Here is a 25,795-nt window from a genome sequence, read left to right as displayed (position 1 = left end):
TTTTTTTAAAAATGAAGTGAATATAAAGCTCATATTTCCTTTCCCACAAATTGATTTGGCTAAAATTCAATCTTGATCCTTCCCCTAAGTCAATTTCATTCCTCAGCAAAATATTTTGTTTTCTAATTCATATAAATTAAAAAGACTCGTTCACTTTAATTATTAGCGAACAAAATCAAATCTTGAATGTTGAAACTAAGAGTTGGTTTCTATAACATACTTTTAATTGCTCATTTGTTGTTTTCCTTCATTCAGTTCTTTGTTCTTTCCATCATTTTGAGAGAGAAGTTTTGGAACATGTCCAAAATAAATTACAAAAGATACCCCTGTCTCATCTACATGCTAGTTTGCAAACACAAAGCTGATCAGTATTTAGTTTTTGTGGCTTTCTAAAGTCTTTTTTCTGCTTAAAATTTGTTTAAAGTGTTTGAGATTGATGATGTGAAAGCATGGAAGTCTTTTTTAATATCTGCCACTTCTTAATGTCTTGGGGCTTTCCATGATCTCCAAAGTCCCATGGTTTCTACTACCTCTAGCTTGGGCATGGACGGGGACTCCAATTGTCACCGCATTGCTTTCCATGAGTAATATGCCCTTCTGTACATCCAGCCGAATCTCTAATTTTTTTTTTCTTCTCTCCATGGTTAAGTTCGTTGTTATAGGCCATGATTGTACACACAAATCATTCTTGAAAATGTGGATTAAAGCAGGTTTTAATCAAGAAGTTATAGTAGCTAAGCAAAGGCGTTGGTTGTTATTCTCTTTCCCTGAAATGATTGTGCTTGGAACCATACATTTACTTGCACATCAATGTGTATAATGCATACAGTCCATGTGCACATTTATGCATGTATCCTTTATTCATCTTCACTTCTACATTCTGTAAATTCACATTTGTATCCCTTATCATTCTATGTTGTTTGAAGATACAGCTTTGCAACTTGTTTGGACAGAGGAGTTTGATTCATCTCCAGTTTTACAGAAGGCCATTATATGTGGCTATGTCCCATTTCGGCCTTGGATGTCTATAGCTCACTGTTAACGCAAATGAATGAAGCATTATGATATTACTAGAATTGCAACTTGTCTCCTAGTGTATTATTACTGAATTTTCTAAGCAGTCCAATTTCATGATGTGTTTACATTAACATTACTAAGCATGTTAATAAGCTGACATGGCACTTCAATACAAAAACAAAGTTCAGGCCAAACGAAGTTATGAGGATGAGAAGATAATCTTGGCTTGTGTTTTTGCATTCATCACCATTGGATTGCTGTTGATTGTCTATCAAATGGGGATCATAGGATGAATCTAGTTTTGGATAATGCCATGATTGGGTTTTCACTTTTGGGTGGGTAAAAATCTACTTCCTTGTCTATTTTGAATGCTTCTATACGCATTTGTGTCAATTTTAAATTCGTCAAATTTTTTATTTGTTGGATATTTCAACACAAATGAATCTCTTGAAATTCTTTCTCAAAATACAGCTCTATGCCTGAATATTATGTTACATTTCCATTTCTTTATTTCAAGTTTGAACTTGCTCCTTTTTATTTATGTCAACATTAAAAAGCACATTCCATCCTTTGAATGAATTATGAAGCACTCCCTTCTCCATACACAAATGCGCACACGCACAAAAAATAAATAATTACAAATAATCACAATGGTGTCCATAAGTTCCCTAATGATGCTGACAAACTTGTTCTTTTCATCTATCTAGTTTTTCTTGTCACCAACAGTATCTGAACGAGCCTACTTGGAATTGGCGTCTAATGAAGACCATATTGACGATATGCCACGCTTACAACAAGGAGCAAATTACATCGCCTTTCAACGAACTTGCCTTCGAGCAAAATTACAATGACTGATTACGCTTGATTCGTTGATGTGCCTCATGTTGTCCATTCATTCTTTCTTATCTGTTGTTCTTCTCCTTTCTGTTCAAATTAACTGCATGCTTCAAAAAAAAAAAGAAAAAAAAAAGAAACATTGTAGGAAGCTTCGTGTTGTGATTCAGGCACAACTTCTGAATTTTGCACATTGAGCATGGATTATTTGTTGGATTAACAAAACTTTCTCGCGACATTATCAGTAAATGTTGGCTTTTAATATTGTTTTCTGCAGACATTGATCTGATGTCAGAACTCTTAGCTTATGAATTTATATATATACAAAATGTAAGATACATTGTTTGGAACCATTTGCTGTGAGACAATGATTTCTCCTTCCAGAGTTTTTTTTTTATTAAAATATTCATGCTATTGACTTGTATATAGGTGCAATGCTAACAAATCTTTTGACTTGAACTAAGCCAATCATATTTTAGCATAATTTATTATCAACATTAATGACAGAAATTTTTAAAAATTCACTAGAGTTGGCTTGTTTTTCTATTGTTTAGTTGAAAAACTGTTGGCCTTTGAGAGAGTCAATGCAAAATGAGTTTTATATTTCTTCATGGGTCTCTGATTAAATTGGGATTTGTTCCTTTTGTAGGAGTTCGAACATAGTTTAATCTACTGCAGTTTGATGAATATTTCAAAGTTGCACAAGGATAGAGGGAGCCCTATTAGTTTTAATTTTTTATTTTTTATTTTTAAATATAACAAAAGGATAGCTTGGTCCAACAGTAAGACTTGTCGTTAACGTCACTCATAACATGGGTTTGAGTCACAAAAATGACACAGTTTCTCCAAAATTAGAAGTGACATGGTGTACATATTATATTTCTCAAATCTCACTATAGTATAAGTCTCGTGCACTAAGTGATTTACGTAATGATAAGACTCGAATTTGGGCATCACACTTGATAAGAGAGCACTTCATCTATTAAGTTAACCCTTAATGATGCGGTCAAACTCCAATATGAGCATCACAGCTGATAAGGGAGCATTTTATTTACTAGGCCAACCCTAAGTGATAGTCCTCTTAGTTTAGTGTCATAAAAAATTGACAAAAGCAAAGGTACCCTTGAACAAAGGATGACTGCTTGAATGGTAAAGACATTAAAAAGAAAGCAGTCATGATTTGTTGATGTGGTTGTGATCATATGCAGATTTGGTGCCCCCAAAACGCTCAAGAGAAAGATTCAAGGTATATGTGATCTTGCATATAGTTCACAAACTGACACATCAAACTGGAATGAAAGCAAAGCAAACCCTACCAAATTTTTTCCAAGTGAGCTACCTCAAAATCTGTTCACCACCCAAGCAGTTGAACTGCTCTCTCTCTCTCTCTCTCTCTCTCTGGGGAATAAGAAGAGGAATCAACTTTGTTATAAGAAATTGAGAGAGATTGAGAGAGCAAATATTAGCTCTGTGTTTTTGATGTATATTGCAACCAAATGGAACCTCCATTATATAGGAGATGTTTTACAAGACAAAATGATGAACAAAGGAAATATACAAATGAAAGGCCACCGAAAGATAGCTGAAAGCAAAAGGAAAAGAAGGTGTCTATCTGTGCTAGGCTAGCAACAACTATCTACAGATTAATATAGTATTATAGGTATAGTATTAACATCCCCCCTCAAACTCAAGGAGGACAAACATCAACCAACTTGAGTTTGGAGACAAGGTCAATGAAGCGGCCAGGAGAATGAGCTTTGGTGAAGATATCAGCAGGTTGATCAACAGAAGAGATCGGAAGGAGATGGACAGTACCATGAGTAACGTGTTGCCGAATAAAATGGCAGTCAATCTCAATGTGCTTGGTGCGATCATGAAAAACATCATTGTGAGCAATTTGAAGAGCACTGTGATTGTCACAAAAGAGGGCAGTAGCGCCAGAGGGAGTAACACCCATGTCAGCAAGAAGCCAACGAAGCCAGAGAAGCTCCTGAGTAGTATCAGCAAGGGCACGGTATTCGGCTTCGGTACTAGAACGAGCAGTAAGAGATTGTTTCTTACTGCGCCAAGAAATAAGAGAATCACCCAGAAAAAAGCAAAACCCAGTAGTAGAGCGGCGGTCAGTAGGATCGCCAGCCCAATCAGCATCAGAGAAAGCACGAAGCTGGAGAGAGGAGCGGGCGGAATAATGAAGACCATGAAACATGGTGCCTTTGAGATAGCGAATGATACGAATTAATGCAGCATAATGTGTGGTACGAGGAGCCGACATAAACTGGCTGACAATATGGACGGCATAGGCAATATCAGGACGAGTAACAGTGAGATAGACAAGACTGCCAACCAGCTGACGATATAGAGTAGCATCAGAGAGAAGAGTGCCATCAAGAGGTGTAAGACGACTCTGAGGCTCCAGGGGAGTTGAGGCAGTCTTGCAATCGGTAAGACCAGCAAGGGTGAGAAGATCAGATGTGTACTTAGCCTGAGAGAGAAAAGAACCCGTGGAATCATGGAAGATTTCAAGACCCAAGAAATAGCTGAGAGGACCAAGGTCTTTCATCTCGAAATGATGGCTAAGAAATTGTTTAAGATGAAGAATACCATTGACATCATCACCGGTGATAATCATATTGGAATCGTCCGGAGGAGACGAAGGCTTTGGTGTGGTAAAAACTGTATTTCAGAGATGGACGAAAAGGGGATACAGATGAAATCTGGTGTGGTGAAAATTGTATTGCAGAGATGGACGAAAAAGGGATACAGATGAAATGCAATCTGCAGAAAAAATATGTTGGAAGAAGAGGCTAGGCAGAAAACCTGTGCTCTGATACCATATAAGAAATTGAGAGAGATTGAGAGAGCAAATATTAGCTCTGTGTTTTTGATGTATATTGCAACCAAATGGAACCTCCATTATATAGGAGATGTTTTACAAGACAAAATGATGAACAAAGGAAATATACAAATGAAAGGCCACCGAAAGATAGCTGAAAGCAAAAGGAAAAGAAGGTGTCTATCTGTGCTAGGCTAGCAACAACTATCTACAGATTAATATAGTATTATAGGTATAGTATTAACATTTGTAAAAGCTAGGGGTCAAAAGAAAATAAGGTCCAAAAGAGAATGAGAGTGCCTTGTACTACACAAAACAAAAAAAAGCAAAATAAAGAAGAAAAATACATGACAATAAATGCAACTGTGTAAGTAGATCCTTAACCTGTAAATGCATTTAGTGGAGGGAAACAAAGATTTCAAATTATGATAGTTGAGCAATCAGTTTCATTACTTTGTCATTTATACACAGCACATACTACCTATAAGCATCATCTCCAACTCCATCTTCTACAAATTTAAAGAAAAAAAAGGCTAGAAAACCAATTAAGATCAAAATAAAAAAACACGCAATTAAGTGATCGGAGCAGGTGGCGTCTCCCACATGTCAAACAAATTCTCCTCACTATGAAGAGCAAAAAGCCTATCACCACCAACCGAAAAATCACAAATTGAGCCACCATAACTCTGGCGAAGCCTCGATGTTAACACCCAATCCGAACCACAATACACTGAAATACTATCATTCATCGATGAAAAAAGATGCCCATCATGCAAGGCGAGTTTAGGGTAACACGGTTCCTCGGGCATCTTCCCCTTCATCAACCGGCTCCTCGAGCACCACCTCACACTCCCACCACTACTCCTCAAGTCCATGAACCCCAAATCCTCATACTCATTCACCACGCATATCGATCCGGTCTCCTCCATTGCTATGGCGTCCCGGACCCGTCTCCCGTCAGTTGCCAGAGCTCCAACGTCAGACCAAGACCAAACCATACTTTTATCCCTAAAATCCAACAGACTAATGTAACCATTGTCCTTCCTAGGAAACAGAGTTGCAACTAACAAACAGTTAGTGCCATGTAAAAATTGCAGCCTATCAGCCTCACCCAGTGACCACCCAATTGGCTCATAGTAAAAATCAATCTGTTTTCCAGTGATTTGGTCCCAAACACCAATCCCATACTCATTGCTCCTACCTTTACAACTACTAAAAATCTTGTAATCTGAGCTAAAACTCAAAGCACCAGCAGTGTAGCTTTTCACTTGATCATCATGAGTTACTTGAAATCTATGCCTGAGCTCCCCTATTCCTGCACTAAACAGACCCATCCCGCCACCGCCGCGGCCTAACCGCTCACATGCGGTGACCACGACAGTCTCCGATTCGATCCAACCGACATCATTAACTCTCTGGTAGTCAAGATTGATTGGGGGGTGCTCTTCTAGCATCCAATCATAGACATGTACCATACTACCATGTACTACACAGCACCCGCCATCCGGGCCGGCCCGGATGGCGGTGCCGTCGCCAGGTGCTTAGCCCATCACAGACTGCGAAAACCGGAGCCTGTTTCCATCGAATTGGCCCCATTTCGCGGTCCGGACATGGTCGAGGAGGCCGTAAAACAGGGCTTCTCTGTGGAGGAGCTTTTCAGGGATGTTGGAGGGGATACAGAGCTCCCCTGTTCTGAGTAGGTCTAGGAGGACTGCAAAGCAATCCGGGTTTCGATCGATGAAGTATTCATCGAAATTGTGGGTTTGGAGGTTCCAATTCTCGTCGAACATTGTGCCGAAGAGGGAATTTCGGCCGGCATTGGCAAGTGTTGTTGCTGTGGTTTCTAAGATCTTGCCTCCAACATTGAATTTAACTGTGTCTTTTTGAATTCCCATTGCTCAATTGCCAACAAGTTAGGCAGATCAAGATGGGAATTTGCAGTTGGGAGGCTAAGAGAAACAGGAAGAGTCCACTTGTGGAGAAAATTATTTGTTTTTCCTGCAAAGTGTGGGAAAATAGTTGGGTTGTGAAAGGAGCTGAATTTAATGAAATGGGTTTGAAAATTTGAAATTGAACCGGGAGACTTTAAAGAAACGAAGGAGTAATTAAAACAATCAGAAGAAAATTGTGAGAGAGAGAAAGAGAGAAGAATTAAAGGCTACAACAAGACTGATAAGAGCAGATTTTTATACAAACAGGTGAAGAATTTGATTTGTTCTTGTTGCAAAAAAAGCCAAAAACACCATTGGAAAGGCATGAGAGATGGATCGGATGCAGAGGCAATTTGATAGAAATCAGATGAAAATGAGATCTGGGTACAGAAGGAAGAAGGGTTTGGGAGGTGGGTTTTTATTCTTGAGGGATTTGTGAAAAGGAATTCGAGAATTTGGAGCAGTTGAATTTTCAAAAAAACAATTGATGACTTTTTTTGTTCTCTCACCTTCCCTCTCTTCTTCCTTTGCCTTCTCTCTCTCTCTCTCTCTCTTCGTTTGGGAGGTTGGTTTTTTATTTTTATTTTTTGATTTTTTAATTTGAGATTAAAAAATATAATTTGAAATAGGTTTTTTTTAGAAGAAAAATAAAATAATTATAATTTAGATATAATATTTTATTTCATTAATTTTTTACTATATTTTATTTTTTATAGTTAAAGTAATCAAAATAATCAATGCCAAACATAACCGGTACTTGGTGAGTGTTTAGAAAGTTGTTATCTTATGGGGTTATTTTAGTTTTTGACTATTTTAAAATATTAAAATTTTTATATTTAAGAAGATAATTAAATTTTTTTATAATTAAATGTGATGTTTGTGAGAAAAAAAAAATAATTATAAATTTAATATAATATTTTATTTTATTAATTATTTTAATTTATTTTATTTTTAATACTATTTTATCTAAAAAAAATTAAAAAAATTAAAAAAATTAAAAAAACTTCTTCCCAAACACTCGGTCTTACTTTGGTCCGGACATAACTACGCTTTTAAAAAATCAATGCCGTATGGTAGGCTCCACTTTAGCCATTCATAGTCCTCTCTGTTTGGATTGGATGATTCTCCTTTCAAATTCTGGCCTTGATTAAAAAGATGACTGTTTTAGTTTTCAATTATTTTAATAGATTAAAATATTTATATTTAAAAAAAAATTAAATTTTTTTATAATTAAATATGATATTTGAGAGAAAAAAAAGTAAAGTGATTATAGATTTAGTATAATATTTTATCTTATTAACTATTTTAGCCAAAAAAAAAAAGTCTAAAGTTGACTTTCCAAACACTGTCTTACTTAAAAATTCAGATTAATTTTATAATGGAAAACTAGTGAAACATTCATCTCTAACTTTAAGTAATAGAAAAGATTTAATTTTTTTTTCATTAGTTAAAGTCCATCGATAAAATTTTTCTGTGATCAGACTAAAGAAATTCTCTGTGATCATATCAGATAAATTTCTCTATAAAAACTAAAATTTCTCTATGTTGGAGCGAAATTTCACTGTGTCAAATTTTCTTTGTGAAAATGTTGAGAGATTCCAACTATTATGAAAATATTGAATGTCATTTATCTTATAAAATTTTAATATCAGGATCTTAAAAAAAATTCTCCTTTCATAATTATAATTATATTATCTAATTATTTTATTATTTTAAAATAAATATTTTTGTTTTAAATTATACTTCACTTCTATTTTTGTTTTTAGAGTTTAGTTCTCTTTCTACGTTTAAACTATCATCAAATTATCTATTTAATGTATAAATTATCAATATATAAATCAAAGTCTATTTACTTTCTGAACTATCAGTTAAATCTACTAAATTTCTAAAGTAATAAATTCAAACTTATTTAGTCTCTTAAATGATTACAAAAATAGAATATCAGTATAAGTATTATAAATTAATAAGAGACACTATCTAATAAAGATTGGGGCAATTACCTAAAAAACTCAAGGTTTAAGCCTTCAAACAAAATAAATTTTTATTTTTTAATTTTATTAATTTAAAATTTAATCTTTTAATTTCTTTTCAATTTAAACTTTTTGTCTATTTTTATTAAGTAAAATTGATAGAAAAATTGTGGTTTAATCATTAAACTCAATGTAGGTATTCATAAAATATATAAAATTTTCATTGAGTTTAATAACTAAAATGCTTCTTTTTTTTTCTTTTTTTTTCTTTTTTTTTTTTTTTTATCAATTTTACTTAATGGAAATAGGAAAATAGTTTAGATTAAAAATAAATCAAAAGTTTAGGGTTTAAATGAGAAAATTAAAAACTCAGGGTTTATTTTGCTATAAGGTTTAAACTCGGAATTTTTTTTTTTGATTTTTTGTAATTTCTCCATAAATATTCTGTCCTAGAAAATCTAAATTTCTATTTTATTTTTAAAAGGTGTTTTATTTTACTGTATGTTTAAATTAGCAGTAGAGCTCTGATTTCTTAGCATTGCCAATAAAATTATACGAGTATTAGATAAACTAAATAAGTAATATTAGATAATTTAAATAATATATAGTGATCCCGGTTTTACCCCGACCTTTATTGTGTTCCGAACTCGGGTTTCGTGACTGTATGTTGTTGTCTACATCTTGTTTCTTTCCTTTAATTCTTTGAATTTGAGTTTTGGGACTTGTTGGGTGAGTTTGGAATAGTTTGGTTGTTAGTTGGTTCAAATGGTTGTTGCTCAAATTTTGGCCTCTTCGCTCGAGCGAGACTTCTTGCACTCGAGTGAGCCTTGTGTAATTTGCCTCTTCGCTCGAGCAAGGTTTCTTGCGCTCGAGTCAGAACTGAGGGTCTTCAAGTTTCTTTCCCAGGCGCAGCTTTTCTGGGAAAATGTAAGTTCTTCGCTCGAGCGAGGCTTCTTGCGCTTGAGCAAGCCTTGTGAAATTGTTTCTTCACTCGAGCGAGACTTCTTGCGCTCGAGCATGCATCTGTGTCTATGGTAGACCTGAAGCTTTGCATTCTGCGCTCGAGCGATGCTCGAGCGACGCTTCTTGCGCTCGAGCGAGGTTACTTGTTGTGTCTGGTCGCTTGAGCGACAACTCCTTCGCTTGAGCGAAGGTCGCATATATCAATTCGCAGCAGTGTGATTTTGTTTCACTTTTTGATTTCTTTTCTCCTAAAAACCCTAGATCGACTGTCTCTCTCTCTAAAACACTCTCTCTCTCTACAAATAACCCTAGATCTAAGTGTCTCTCAACCCTAGTCCCTTTGTTAAAGTGTTGGAGCATCTCAAGGGCTTTCCTTTGATCCGAGCAAAAGCAAATTTGGGGCATTCTTGAAGCTCTTCATCATCTCCTTTGGTCTCCTTGCCTTGAGGTAGGGATATTCTACTATTTGTTATGAGTTTTAACCTAGTTATTTGTGATTTTGTATAAATTGTGGGATTTGGAAGCATTTGGGTAATACTAGGGTTTGAACTTAAGGTTTGAAAGAGGGGTTTTCCATATTTGGTACCGTATGTGTATGAGAGGTCTTGAACATGATATTGCTTGGGTATAATTGGTGAAATTTGGTCTTGGGTGAAATATTTGGGAAATGGGGAAGATTGCCCTAATTGGAACTAAATAATTATTTTGTATAAATAACGAAATTGGTTTGGGAATTATGAAATTGGGGGAATATGTGATTGAATGGTGTAGTTAGATTTGATAAATCACCCACCTACGAGAATTTGATAAATTATCTGTTGATAGATTTATTTATCTGTTTAGAAATATCTATTTTGGGCTATCGGTGGAGGATAACTATGATTGTTGTAGAAACTGCATGAGGATTAAGAAGATTGAAACTAATCAAGTGAACTATGTCATTGAATATGACGATTTGACTAAATCATTGAATATGTGATATGATTAGTCATTGTATATGACAACATGTTTAAATACATTGTATATGTATCATTGTTTAGGAGAAGATAGGGGATGTACTCCATTGTGTGGGAGGAGATAGGGGATGGACTCCATTGAGAATTAAGTTGGCCGGAGTGTCCTGGGTGAAAGTCCCGAAATCTTATATGTTTATGGGTGCCGGTTCCCTTGGATGTGATTTCGTAAAATGGCAAGAAATAGAAGTGTTGGATTGATGAATGTATTGAATTGTGAACCATTGAGTTGTAGTCTCATTTTGGTTGTTTTGATAATAATGAATTTGGTTGATAGATTTACCCGTAATGGATGAAATGAAAATGAATTGAAGTATTTGTTATCTGTATTGAACGACCTTGTAAAGAATATGTGTTGGTTAAGAATATTGCACATTTATCTGATGCTGATATTTTAGTTAAATCTTATATATTGTTTAGCATATCTCTACTAGGCTTTGGCTCACCCTACTTGAGAAACCATTTTCAAGTACAGGTGACATGCCGCCTCCAAGGTCTTAGCTTGGGAGCTTTAGGGGCTGAAGGTTCCATTTTGCATATTTTGTTTTGCGTTTAATGTAAATTCAAGCCGAGGGCTTTATATGTGTAGAGCTAGGACTCTTCTTTTGTTGTAACCAAGTGATAACTTGGGAAGATGTAAGCCCGTAAGACATTTATTTTGTTGTTATCAATTAGAGTTACATGCTATAGTTTCAAGATAAACATTTATGAAAGTGTAATGCATGTAATATCTTTTGTCATATAGACTCTGAATAATGAAAATATAACATTTCTATTATGTCTATAGATTTTATGAATTGTTGATTTATATCATATTTTGAGGGTGTTACAACTTGGTATCAGAGCGTACCGGGTTTGAATACTTTCGGTACTTGGGAAGTGGTTAGTACCACAATGGGTTTGGCTCGCTTGTTAGAGACTTAGGTATGACGTTATGTGTTTATATGATAACATGTTTATGTGACTATATGCGTATGGGATTTAGTTTCTAGGATATTAATCGAGTCTATGGGTTTCTGGGAGTCCCGTTAGAAAGGCACTTGATCACTGCCGTTTCTAATTGGAACTCTAGCAACGCCACGGGATGGTCATTATCCGGAAATGAAATTCGTATGTGTTTATGTGATTATATGCTTACATGGAGTGAAATAAAGTTGTTCATTGTATTAGAACGCAAGTGAGATAGCTTCGGCACATTTGTAAATGTGCTAATCTCTTTGTTACCTTGATTAGGGTGCTAGGACGAGGTCATGGTGGTAAGCGTGGTAGGCCTAGGAGGCATGAGATGCCTATACCGGATAAGATTCCGGCGCATGAGAAAAGAGTGGGTCAGGCCAGTGTGGCCAAGCCAGTAGGTCAACAGGCCATGGGTGCCTTAGCGCGTGAAATGACCAGCATTGAGAGAATCTATGGACATTCTCAGAGCAGAATCAAGTCTAGGCCTAAGTAGCTGTAGCTGTAGCTGAAGCTGGGCCGTTCTTTCTGAAAAGGGAGTTCTTCTGGTCGAATCTTGACAAGTTTTTAGGTGACCCTAAGGAGCCACTGAAGGCTGATGAGTGGTTAGAACAGATGACAAAGATGTTTGAGATGCTCGGCATCAAAGACGGAGGTTTGAAGGTGACCTTGGCGTCCTTCCAGCTGAAGAGAGACGCAGGTCAGTAGTGAAAGTATGTGCGGGGGCGCATTGGAGGGACTTGGGAGGCCTTTGTTGAAGCTTTCCAGGACAAGTACTTACCTGCTACGGTGAGGGCGAAGTTGAGGGATTAGTTCTCGAAGTTGATGCAGTTGAATACACTAGTGGCTGAGTTTGAGGCCACCTTCACTAGTTTGTTGAGGTTTGCACCTGAGTTAGTGGCGATTGAGGAACGCCGTTGTTTGGAGTTTGAGAAGAGATTGAGGACCGGACTCATGTTTCGAGTAGCCGGGTCCATGATTAGGGAGTATGGACACCTTGTGGAGGCTGCAACCCATCTTGATGGGTGCCTTGTGGAGGCTGCATCCCATCTTGAGACTATCACGCATGCAGAGGAGGAGAGGATGAGGGGCTCCAAGAGGAGTCAGGATGGTCAGGGGGACAGTAAGAGGCAGAGGGGTTCTAACCCTCAGCAGTCCCAGGGAGCGCATTCGAGATCTACCTTTCCAATGCCGAGTTTGGGTTCTAAGAGAAGTGGTCAGGGAGACATCACTTGTTACAAATGTGGTCAGTTGAGCCACAAGTCTCCAGCTTGCCCACAGAGGAGAGGAGGGCAACGAGAAGCTTCATCTTCGGCTTGTTCTCAAGGCTAGAGTCAGGGTAGAGGTCAGCCGCTCACTTGTTATCAGTGAGGGCAGGCGGGGCACTTGAAGAGGTTTTGCCCACAGTTGGGTGGCACATCTGGTGTGTGTGGTTTGAGATAGACACAGAGTCACCAGCCAGCTTAGTCAATACAGGCCTCGGGGGCCAATCAGGGAGCTTCTTTAGCTCAATCAGCAGTCTTATGCTCCGAGAGGTGAGCAGGTTGATCAGAGACCAACGGGGCGTATGTAAGTTGTTACCGCGCCAGATCTTGTACCGGCTCCATCTGTTGTGAGAGGTACCTTTTTGTTTTGCAACTCGGTTGCTAATGTGTTAATTGATACGGGTGCATCCCATTCATTTATTTCGTCTGCATTTGCATCTATTTTGGGATTGGAGTTGGCATAGTAGCATCTCCTATTTGTGTAGTGTCACCTATTGGGGGTGAGATGGTTTTGAAACAGGGGTATCGGGGCTGTGATATAGAGATCGCCGATTGTCGGCTTTCCTTTTTTTTTTTTTTTTGTTGATGGTTATGTCTAGTTTTGATGTTTATTTTGGGTATGGATTGGTTATCGTCATACTGGGTTGTTATAGATTGCTACAGTCAGAGGGTTACTGTATGTACCTTGAGCGGTGATTGCTTTTATTTCTTGGGGGATCGGGTAGATAGAGTCTTATCGCCGGTATATGATTCACGTGGACGGAATGAACTTAGTTGTCTTCTTGCTAGCTTTATGAGTAGTGAGTGTGATGAGGCCCGGGTTGAGTTGCTAAGGGTGGTTTGTGAGTATTCGGATGTCTTTCCCGAGGACCTTACTAGTTTACCACCTCACCGAGAGATTGAGTTCTCTATTGATCTAGTGCCTAGCACGACACCGATATCCATGGCACCATATCATTTTGCATCAGCTAAGTTGAGCGAGTTGAAGAATTAACTCCAGGATTTACTAGATAAGGGTTTTATTCGCCCTAGTTCTTCGTCTTGGGGAGCACCGGCCCTCTTTGCTAAGAAGAAAGATGGGGCCTTGAGACTTTGTATTGACTATCGAAAGTTGAACCGGGTTACGGTTAAGAACAAGTATCCAATGCCTCCTATAGATGATCTATTTGACCAGTTAAAAGGATCCTGTTGTTTCTCTAAAATAGACTTGAGATCGGGTTACCACCAGTTCAGGGTAAGGGAGGAGGATATCCCGAAGACGGCATTCCGTACACGGTATGGCCATTATGGGTTTCTGGTGATGCCTTTTGGGCTAACCAATGCACCAGTTGTGTTTATGGACTTGATGAACCAGATCTTCCAGGAGTTCTTAGATCGCTTTATGGTCATCTTTGTGGATGACATTCTGATTTACTCACCCTCTGAGGAAAAGCACGAGGAACACCTGCGAGTGGTGCTTGAGTTGCTTAGAACCCATAAGCTGTATGCTAAGTTCAGGAAGTGTGAGTTTTGGTTGAAAGAGGTTAAGTTCTTAGGCCATGTGGTGTCCGGGGAAGGGGTGACTGTAGATTCATCCAAAATTGAGGCAGTGCAAGATTAGGCACAGCCTAAGAATGCTTTTGAGATCCGTAATTTTTTGGGATTGGCTGAGTATTACCGTTGGTTTGTGCAAGATTTCTCCAGACTAGCTTTGCCTTTGACTAGATTGACGTGGAAAGGGATCAAATTTGTGTGGAGTGAGACTTGTGAGAAGTCGTTCCAAGAGCTTAAAGTTAGACTTACCACTGCTCTAGTCTTGATTATTCTGCATAGGGGTTTGGGCTATTCAGTGTATTGCGATGCCTCATGAGAGGGTTTGGGTTGTGTATTGATGCAAGAAGGGAAAGTAGTAGCCTATGGCTCACAGCAGTTGAAAACACACGAAAGAAACTACCATACTCACGATTTAGAGTTAGCAGCTGTAATTTTTGCCTTGAAAATTTGGAGGCACTATCTGTATGGTGAGAGATTTGAGGTATTTTTTGATCATAAGAGTTTGAAGTATCTGTTTACAGAGAAGGACTTGAACTTGAGGCTGAGAAGGTGGATGGAGTTCATAGAGGATTATGATTTCGAGTTGCATTATCATCCGGGAAAGGCCAATGTTGTGGCCGATGCCCTAAGTAGGAAGTCTATCGGCCGTGTGGCTTATATTGCCATCCGGGAATGGGAGATGTTGGGTGCTCTTGGTGAGTTTGACTTGCATCTGGGCTAGTCTATTGAGTCTGCAGCCTTGTTTTCTGTAGTTGCACAACCTACACTTGTGAACCGAGTGTTAGAAGCCCAAAAGGGTGACTTTGAGGTAGAAACCCTCTCGGAGAAGATCTCCAGTGGGAAGATAGAGAAGGGTTTAACTATGTATCCTGACCTGAGTGTGTGATACCGTGATCGTTTGTTCGTACCGGAGTCTTGCCGAGAGGAAGTACTTCGAGAGTTTCATCATTTACGCCTTGCGGTGCATCCGGGAGGCACAAAGATGTATCATGATCTGATTCGCCAGTTTTAGTGGAGGGGTATGAAGAAGGATGTGGCAGTGTTTGTATCGAAGTGCCTTGCTTGTCAGCAAGTGAAGGCCGAACATCAAAGGCCAGGGGGTTTGTTGTAACCCTTGCCTATAGCTGAGTAGAAGTGGGAGCATGTCACGATAGATTTTGTTGTGGGCCTTCCGAGGACTCAACGGGGTAATGATTCCATTTGGGTGGTAGTTGACCGGTTGACCAAGTCAGCGCATTTTATTCCTATGCGCGTAAGAGATTCGGTAGATTACCTTGTTGACTTGTACATTTAGGACATAGTGAGGTTGCACGGGGTTCCAGTGACGATTGTCTCAAATAGAGACCCGCGTTTTATTGCTCGGTTATGGCAGAGTTTGCAGAGTGCCTTGGGTACTAGATTGACTTTTAGCACGGCTTACCATCCTCAGACTGACGGGCAGTCCGAGCGAACTATTCAAATCCTTGAGGATATGTTTCGAGGTTATGTCCTTGAATTTAAGGGGTCGTGGGAGAGACACTTACCCTCAGTGGAGTTTGCCTACAATAACAGTTTCCAGTCGAGTATTAGCATGGCACCGTTTGAGGCCTTGTATGGCCAACCGTGTAGATCTCCGGTGTGTTGGGCCGAGGTGGGTGATGCACCTTTGTTAGGTCCAGAGTTGGTTCGGAAAACGACGGAGAAAGTGGCACTTATCCGCAAGAGGTTGGTTACAGCCCAGAGCCGTCAAAAGAGTTATGCCGACCGTAGGAGGAGACCTTTGTCATTTGAGGTGGGTGATCATGTCTTTTTGAAAATATTACCTAGGAAGGGTTTGATGAGGTTTGGGAAGAGTGGGAAGTTATCCCCTCGATTTATTGGTCCTTTTGAGATCCTTGAGCGCATTGGGGAGGTTGCATACTGTTTAGCGTTGCCTCCGCAACTTTTCGGAGTGCATGACGTGTTTCATATTAGTAGGCTTCGAAAATATGAGTCGGATCCGTTACATGTGTTGGATTGGACCGACTTAGAGGTAGATAAGGATGCCTCGTATGAGAAGAGACCAGTGCGAGTCTCGGATAGGCGGGATCAAGTCTTGCGAGGCAAGACAATTCCCTTGGTCAAAGTACTATGGAAATATCACGGGGTTGAGGAAGTAACTTGGGAGCGTGAATTGGAAGTCCGTAAGAAATATCCGGATTTATTTGTTGATGTTTGAGTGTATGTTGAAATTTTAGTTTTGTTTATGAACCGTAAAAACATTGTATATGTTTTGGATTTTGAAGGCATTGTAAATGTTGAATGTGTTTCGGGAATGCAAATTTAATATGAGCATTATATATGTTGTTTGAGTTTTGGAAATGGAAATATATTATAAGCATTGAATATGTTTGGGAAAAACTTGAAATTTGTTAAATTTCAGAATTTGCATATTGGTAATATATGTTGAGCTATATTTTGTGAAAATGATCTCTTAAGAAGGGATGGAATGACCAGTGGGCAGGTCATGATAACGAGAATTGAATTGTAATCATTTTGAAAATTGGAAAATCATGGTTTGAAACTTGTATAAAATTTCGGGGACGAAATTCTTTAAGAATGGAGTTTATAGCGATCCCGGTTTTACCCCGACCTTTATTGTGTTTCGGACTCGGGTTCATGACTCTATGTTGTTGTCTACATCTTGTTTCTTTCCTTTGATTCTTTGAATTTGAGTTTTGGGACTTGTTGGGCGAGTTTGGGACATGTTGGTTATTAGTTGGTTCAAATGGTTGTTGCCCAGATTTTAGCCTCTTCGCTCTTACGAGGCTTCTTGCGCTCGAGCGAGCCTTGTGTAATTTGCCTCTTCGCTCGAGCAAGGTTTCTTGTGCTCGAGGGAGAACTGAGGGTCTTCAGGTTTCTTTCCCAGACGCAACTTTTCTGGGAAGATGTAAGTTCTTCACTCGAGCGAGGCTTCTTGCGCTCGAGCAAGCCTTGTGAAATTATTTCTTTGCTCGAGTGAGACTTCTTGCCCTCGAGCGTGCGTCTGCGTCTATGGAAGACTTGAAGCTTTGCATTCTGCGCTCAAGCGACGCTTCTTGCGCTCGAGCGAGGTTATTTGTTGTGTCTGGTCGCTCGAGTGACAACTCCTTTGCTCGAGCGAAGGTCACGTATATCAGTTCGTAGCTGTCACACCCCAAACCCGCCCCTAAAAGTTCAGGCATGATCACTTCAGAACCGGACATCAAATTCAATATGTATAATATTTAGGGTCTGAACGGAAGCGTTTAACAATACAAAATAACATCCATTGAGCTTATACTAACATGCCAGGATCAAACACGTAATATCAGGTAATTTGTCGCATAACAAACACACATGTAGTTATATATATACACAAATATACAGACCCATCCCCGAGCCTGAGGATGCAACAAAACTAAGTCAAGAGAAGTTAATTATGTTTTATATCATTGGACAAAATATAAGTGCACAAAGCTGAAAGCTCTGCAAGGACTCCACAAAAATGAATGTGCTTCGCCTAAATGTTTGGTCGTGTTGTAATGGGCAAAAGACCAGTGGTCCACGCTGGACTAGGACTGACCTCCGGACTAAGTACCTATAGAGATAGACATAACATAGAGTGAGCGAACTCAGCGAATATTAGTACTTAAACAGTTCAATGATCAACTTGCATTATAATATATATAAGTGCAGAGGTTATGTGATTAAGCTCATTTCATAAATGTTTTCAAAACGGTCCTGGGCCTAGATTTTAAACAGAGTGGCTTCAAGCCCAGTAACATACAGAACGGCCTTAGGCCTAACAGAGTTTACAGATTGGCCTTAGGCCAACGGAGTTTACAGATTGGCCTTAGGCCCAACAGATTTTACAGATTGGCCTCTGGCCCAGATATCAATAGAACAGAGTAATTCCAGAGTCGTACCAATGTACGCCGATTTCCCAGTCATTAACAAATATTAGCGTGATTAACTCGCGAAAATAGAGCATTAATAATAATAATTATTAACGGTAGGTAAATGTACAACTACAGTATTAATACTCACTGTGCTGTAGCGGAGCAGTTGTTCCTCCCAGGTTGTGACCTACACACATGCACAATTCATAAATTAGTTCCTTCTCTTTTAATCATTTTCTTATTCGTTTCGCTTCAATGAATTTGAAAACATCTTAAGAACATCAAATAATTATTTTAATAATATCAGAGGGTTAAACAGGGAAAACGGAGCGGACGAACTTTTTCAACATGGGCTACACGTACGGCTGTGAGCCCCGTACATGCGGCGGTGGTTCCCGCACGTGCCTTTTTTCCAATAGCCAAAAACCCAAAATGCCCTATTTTCCGCATGTGCGGCCATAACTCTCGTACGTGCGGCCATGACCCCCGCACGTGCTGCAATTTGCCCTGTTTTGTGGCCTCCGAATTCAAGCAACATTCCAACATTGGTAAGCATTTATAAGGCTCAAAATAAAGTAGTTTATTGCAAGAATATGGTTCAACAATACATAAATATGGATCACAAGTTCCTTTAATCTTCAATACTCTCACATCCATGCACACAATTCACTCCCTCTAAAGTTCTAATTATTTTTGAGTTCACTTAAACATATACATATATATATAGTCATCTAATCACATAATGCAATACATAAATGAGTTTCCACATGAAATAACAAGGAAGCAAGATGAAATTTCTTCATTAACTCACTTTAGTTCTCAAGACAACCATATGGTAAGTACTACTTTCCAATTAAACAATGATCACATACAACACCTCAAACATAAACCCTAGCTCACCCAAATAAAAGGGCATGCTTACACAAATCCAAGAAAGAGTTTGTTTAAGGAAAAGTTTACATACCTTGAGCTTAAATTTCCATAAACCCTCTCAAATCCCCCAATCTTCCTCCTTGTTGGACTTCTCCTCTTCCTCTAAAACTCTCCTCTTCCAATTCTCTCTCAGGAGATATTTTATATAATGGCTCTCAACCAAATAAGTAAAGAACATGGATATATATCTAAAATGTGAATAAGGACGAAAATTAATCAGTTTAATCATTCCAAATCAAATTTTTACAGAAAATCATATTATGTCCTAAAAATTATGCTGATCTCAAATATAAAGTCAATTTCAGATAATTAAGCCTCTAAGGCTTCCGATTTCTGATCCAAACATTATAGTTGTAACAAATATTTCTCTTATCAGACAGATATGAACCTATAATCATATGATTCACTTAATTAAACTTAATTTCACGTAAAATTTCACAATAAGCATTTAAATGCACAAAATAAGGGACCGAAAGTATACCAGAAACATAAACGAGGGTCGGGTTATTACAGTAGCAGTGTGATTTTGCTTCACTTTTTGATTTCTTTTCTCTTAAAAACCCTAGATCGACTATCTCTCTCTCTAAAATGCTCTCTCTCTCTCTCTCTATAAATAACCCTAGATCTAAGTACCTCTCAACCCTAGTCCCTTTGTTAAAGTGTTGGAGCATCTCAAGGGCTTTCCTTTGATCTGAGCAAAAAGCGAATCTGGGGCATTCTTGAAGCTCTTCATCATCTCCTTTGGTCTCCTAGCCTTGAGGTAGGGATATTCTACTCTTTGTTATGAGTTTTAACCTAGGTATTTGTGATTTTGTATAAATGATAGGATTTGGAAGCATTTGGGTGATACTAGTGTTTGAACTTAAGGTTTGAAAATGGGGTTTTTCATATTTGGTACCGTATGTGTATGAGAGGTCTTGAACATGATATTGCTTGGATATAATTGGTGAAATTTGGTCTTAGGTGAAATATTTGGGAAAGGGGGAAGATTGCCCTAATTTGAACTAAATAATTATTTTGTATAAATAACGAAATTGGTTTGGAAATTATGAAATTGGGGGAATATGTGATTGAATGGTGTAGTTAGATTTGATAAATCACTCATTTACGAGAATTTGATAAATTATCTGTTGATAGATTTATTTATCTGTTTAGAAATATCTATTTTGGGCTATCGGTGGAGGATATCTATGATTGTTATAGAAACTGCATGAGGATTAGGAAGATTGAAACTAATCAATTGAACTATGTCATTGAATATGACGGTTTGACTAAACCATTGAATATGTGATTTGATTAGTCATTGTATATGACAACGTGTTTAAATACATTGTATATGTATCATTATTTGGGAGGAGATAGGGGGTGTACTACATTGTATGGTAGGAGATAGGAGATGTACTCCATTGAGAATTAAGTTGGCCGGAGTGTCCTGGGTGAAAGTCCCGAAATCTTATATATTTATGGGTGCCGGTTCCCTTGGATGTGATTCCGTAAAATGGCAAGAAATAGAAGTGTTGGATTGATGAATGTATTGAATTGTGAATCATTGAGTTGTTGTCTCATTTTGGTTGTTTTGATAATAATGAATTTGGTTGATAGATTTACTCAAAATGGATGAAATGGAAATGAATTGAAGTATTAGTTATTTGTATTGAATGGCCTTGTAAAGAATATGTGTTGGGTAAGAATATTGCACATTTATCTTATGCTAATATTTTAGTTAAATCTCATATATTATTTAGCGTATCTCTACTAGGCTTTGACTCACCCTACTTGGGAAACCATTTTCAGGTACAGGTGACATGCCGCCTCCAAGGTCTTATCTTGGGAGCTTTAGGGGCTGAAGGCTCCATTTTGCATATTTTGTTTTGTGTTTAATGTAAATTCAGGCGAGGGCTTTATATGTATAGAGCTAGGACTTTTCTTTTGTTGTAACCAAGTGATAACTTGGGAAGATGTAAGCCCGTAGGGCATTTATTTTGTTGTTATCAATTAGAGTTACATGCTATAGTTTCAAGATGAACATTTATGAAAGTGTAATGCATGTAATATCTTTTGTAATATAGACTCTGATGAATGAAAATATAACATTTCTATTATGTCTATAGATTTTATGAATGGTTGATTTATATTATATTTTGAGGGCGTTACATAATAACAGATAATGATAGAATAAAATAATACATTAATTTATTTATAAAAATAACTTAACAAAGATTTTAAAGACGATCAATTAGAAATTACAAACGAAATCCGACATGTAATACTAAATAATGGCAAGAAAGTAGCCATTGTAGATAATAAGTAAGAAAATACTATAGATAATTACCTTACCCCTATAAAAGAAATTCACCAGAAGAATTGACGTCCACTTTTCAAAGACAACAAAAAAAAAATTTAAATAAATAAATAAATAAGATTTTTAACTATGTAGGGTCTTTTACTTATTTATAATACGTATGAGTTGAACTAATACACTAGCTTGAACTGGTCTACTAAATTTAGATTTGTAAATGAGCCAAATGGAGCTGAACTTTTGAGTGTTCATGCTCTTAAATAATTGTAACGCCACGAAAATAATCCAACAAGAACTACCCACATTAATTAACTTTCACTAGACCACAACAATAAATCTTCCATCTTTTCATAATCCATAAGAGAGTTTATACAAAAGTTCACGTGTAGATATATATTCAACAATAAAAGAATCACATGAATCTATAGCATGTGAGACATCTAATCTCAAAACAATAAAATGCCCTCAAGGGCTAACATCTTCCAAGGCAATAGCCTGGTTACACAAAATGGTCTCTCGGACCCATACAAAAATAGCCCTTGGCTTTACAAAAATTTACAACAAAATAAAAGAGTAATCTACTCTTCACAAAACATATCCACGCCCTCAACTTGGCGGGATCACCACATCTTTACCTACACCAAATCTCATAGGGGTGAGCATAGAGCCCAATAGAGAATTCTAACAAAGTATATACAGTTATGCCAAATCTCAAGAAAATGTAGATGTTCATGCTATGCCATGTTCACTTAAAGAAAATTTTATTTCCATGCTCTTCTTAAAATTTCCATTTCAATAAAAGTTAGCAATCTCAACACATTTCAAAACTTTCAATTTTAATCAATAGAGGTGGTAAATACGACACTGGTAATCCCTAGGCTGGTGTCTGCAAGTAGACTCTACGAGTACTACCAAACTGTTATTTTTACCGGTATTAACCGGAAGGCTCGACATCTATCCGCGCGGTTTTCTGGTCTTTCACCATGGACACTCAGCCCAACTTATCAAATTCATCTACACCCCGTAACCAGACTTACCACCGTATTTATCCCATACCACATTTCCATAGTTCTTATATAACATCATTTTCTTTCATGAAATAAATATATTTAATCGAAATTTACAATGCAAAAATAATAATTAAACGAATATGCAATGCCATGACCTTTCCATACCTCATAACACATCTCAAATTTCAAATGTCTTAACAACAATAACAACGCAATTACCTTTCTCATTTCTTAACCTCAACACTACTTCACAAAATAACCATGTGTCTCCAACACACAACAACAATTCCCAATCATGCACAATTATCTAGTAACAATGTCAAAATAATTCTCATGGCTCATATATCAAGAGGTTTGCAATTTGATAAAAGCACATATTAAAATTTACACTTCCTCATTCATCCTTATTGACACAAGATAAAAAGAAATTTCTTAAGCATCATTCTTGTCTTTCAAAATCCCCAAATTTCTAGGGTTCTTCATCACATACAAAATACTTTTCTCATTTTTTGTTGAAAACCCTAATCAAACATCTTTTTTAGATTAACAAGATGATACCCTCAAAGATGGACCAAAAAATTTGAAAGTTTAAAAAAAAAAAAAAAAACTCCTTTTTAAAAAAATCTCTACATTTTTTTTTTAAAACCACAAGGTTGAAATCATCAAAACTAGAAGGAAACTCTTAAATCATCAACAAAAGAGCAAAACTTGTATATATAACTAAAAAATGTCCCTACCTCAAGCTTGTTGATAAAAGGTGAGATGAAACCCTAGCCTCAAAGATGAGAGAAACCTTGGATTTCCACCACCCAAGTGATGCCCTAACTTTGGATTTTTAAGATTTAGAGGAAGATGATGAAGATCTTGACTGAAAAATTTGCAAAAATCAAAGTGTTTTGAAGCTTGAGAAAGTTTTCTAGAGAGAAGGAGGAGAGAAATAGGGTTTAGAGTGAGAGGGAAAAGTGTATAATGGATGTTCTATTCGGACTAAAAGGTTAAAAAAAAAACAGAGCTCGGACTGCCCAGAATGCTGCACGTGCAGCACCCAACCCCGCACGTGCGGAGCGCCCCTTCCCGCACGTGTGGCCTTCATCCCCGCACATGTGGGGCTCTTCCCGCACCTCCTTCCGCACGTGCCTTTTAGGCAATGTGCAACTTCCCCAACTCGTCCATTCCCGTACGTACGGTCTCCATCCCGCACGTGCGGCCCAAGGCCCCGCACGTACGGCCTTGGCCCAGCAGCCCAGAAATTTTACATTTCGCTTCCGGGCACTTCGGACCTGACCGCGCACCCTTCGAAACAACTGAAACTCAACACCGAGCAAAGAACAAGAACAAGGACAAGGACTTTAATTTTTTGAAAACAGTTTCCGAGCGTTCCAAGTCCAAACGAAAATAAAGAAGGACAAAGAGATGAAAGGAGGGAAAGAGAAGAAAGGAAAGACTCGATCGTCATAATAATTGAGTTCGAGTTCGGCTTGTCAAATATTTGAGAAATTTAAGCTCGGCTCAAGCTAGCTAGAATATATAAATGAGCTGAGTTTGAGCTCGAGCTTAAGTTTGAAAAAAAAAAATTAAACTTATCAATTTACTTAATAAGATTATAAAAAAGAAAAAAAGAAAAAAAAAAGCAAAATAGACAAGAATATTAATAATAAATTTCATCAATTAAATATATAAAATTACACAAACACCAAATACAAATATAAAAATAAAATAAAATAAATTAATAAAAATTTACCAGATATATTATTACTAATAAATACAAATTTATTTTCTTTGTGTTCACAAGCCTTATCGAGCCAAATTTAAGGCCACTCATGCTTAGCTTGATTAATAAACGAGTTTAAAAATTTAGCTCGAACTCGTTTATTGTAAATAAACCGAGCTCAAGCAAGCCGAGTTCGAACTGTTTATGAATAGTTCAATTGTTTACAGTCCTAACTAAGGGGTGATTTGGGAAGTTGGTTAAAAGTTTATTTTTTTTGCTTTTTTTTTTAATATATTTTTGTGTGTAAAAAATGTGAGATATAATATGATCCAAAATGAGTTAAAAGTTAAAAACTAATTTTTAGTTAGCTTCCCAAATTGTCCCTAAATTTGGCCCAAAGACAATATTATATATGTCACTTATTCTTCAGCGCTGTTATGTAACTCAAAACAGAGCTGGCCCGAAATGGCTCAAATTCAAAAACGACGTTGTTTTTGAATTTTTTTTTCTTTTCTCTCTGAAACAAAGAGGGGAGAGAAGAAAGCGAGAAGAGGGAGGGGGAACCGAGAGAGAGAGATACAACAACAACAACACATTATCATCAATAACAACCAACAATCACACCAAAAAAAAAAAAAACAATGTAGAATTTGAAAAAATTTCAACAACACATCATCATCAACAACAACCAACAATCATTAACAAAATTTTTTTTTCTTGCATCATCAGAAAAAAAAAATTTGTAGAATCTGAAAAAAAATTTCAACAACACATCATCATCATACACAAATCTATGTGTGTATATACATATCTATATATATATATATGTGTGTGTGTATGTGTGTGAGAGAGAGCCACCCACTGGCGCCGCCATCACCGTCTCCTTTGTATGTATACACAGATCTGTGTATATACACAGATCTGTGTGTATACGTAGCTCGTGCTGCGATGTCGACACGGTTCAAACGAACTAGTTATAGCCGGGCGATGGAGAAGAATCAGAGATCAGAGGCAGCGATCAACGGTTGTGATTTGGTAAGGGTAAAAAAGGGGGATTTGTGGTGGTGATGGTGGTGGCAGAAGAGATTGGAGGTGCCCTCCTTCTCTCCATATTTTCTTCTTCTCATTCTCCTTCTTCTCTTCCTCCTCATTCTCTCCATCTTTTTTTTTTCTCCTTCTCCTTCTTCCCTTCATCTTCTCTCTCTCTCTCTCTCTCTCTCTCACCTCTTCTCTCTTACTCTGTCTGTTTCAGAGAGGGAAGGGAAACAAAAAGAAGAAGGAAAAAAAAAAAAAAGAATACCCAAAACGATGTCGTTTTGGGTATTCAAGCCATTTCAGGCCAACTTTTTTCGAGCTACGAAGTATTATTCTTTATTCTTATGTGACTTGTAAATTATTTAAAATCAAAATAAATGTAATGGTTCTTGAGCAGGCAGTTAATGTGTTTCATCAATCGAGCGAGAAATTATTTAATATTTTTAAAGCAAATTTAAGTAATATTCTCAATTAATAGTTATTAGTTCAAATTATAAGCACATCCCCACTTTTATATTACAAGTCCAAAAGGAGAAAAAAAAATGTAAAAATATTAATCCATAAACAGAATGGTCAACAAAATGAAATATTACTTCAAAAATACGGAATAATAAAA

General features: G+C 37.4%; 1 pseudogene; it reads right to left on the bottom strand.

Annotated features, from left to right (window-relative positions):
• Positions 1-5,115: 5,115 nt before the first annotated feature.
• Positions 5,116-7,141, bottom strand: LOC114262777 (BTB/POZ domain-containing protein At2g24240 pseudogene; annotated as a pseudogene).
• Between the last annotated feature and the right edge of the window lie 18,654 nt (positions 7,142-25,795).

The sequence above is a fragment of the Camellia sinensis genome, chromosome 4, assembly GCF_055761805.1.
Source record: "Camellia sinensis isolate YWXY chromosome 4, ASM5576180v1, whole genome shotgun sequence".
NCBI classification, from domain to species: domain Eukaryota; kingdom Viridiplantae; phylum Streptophyta; class Magnoliopsida; order Ericales; family Theaceae; genus Camellia; species Camellia sinensis.
Note: the sequence above shows the minus strand (reverse complement) of the source record. Positions and strands in the feature narration are given on the sequence as shown.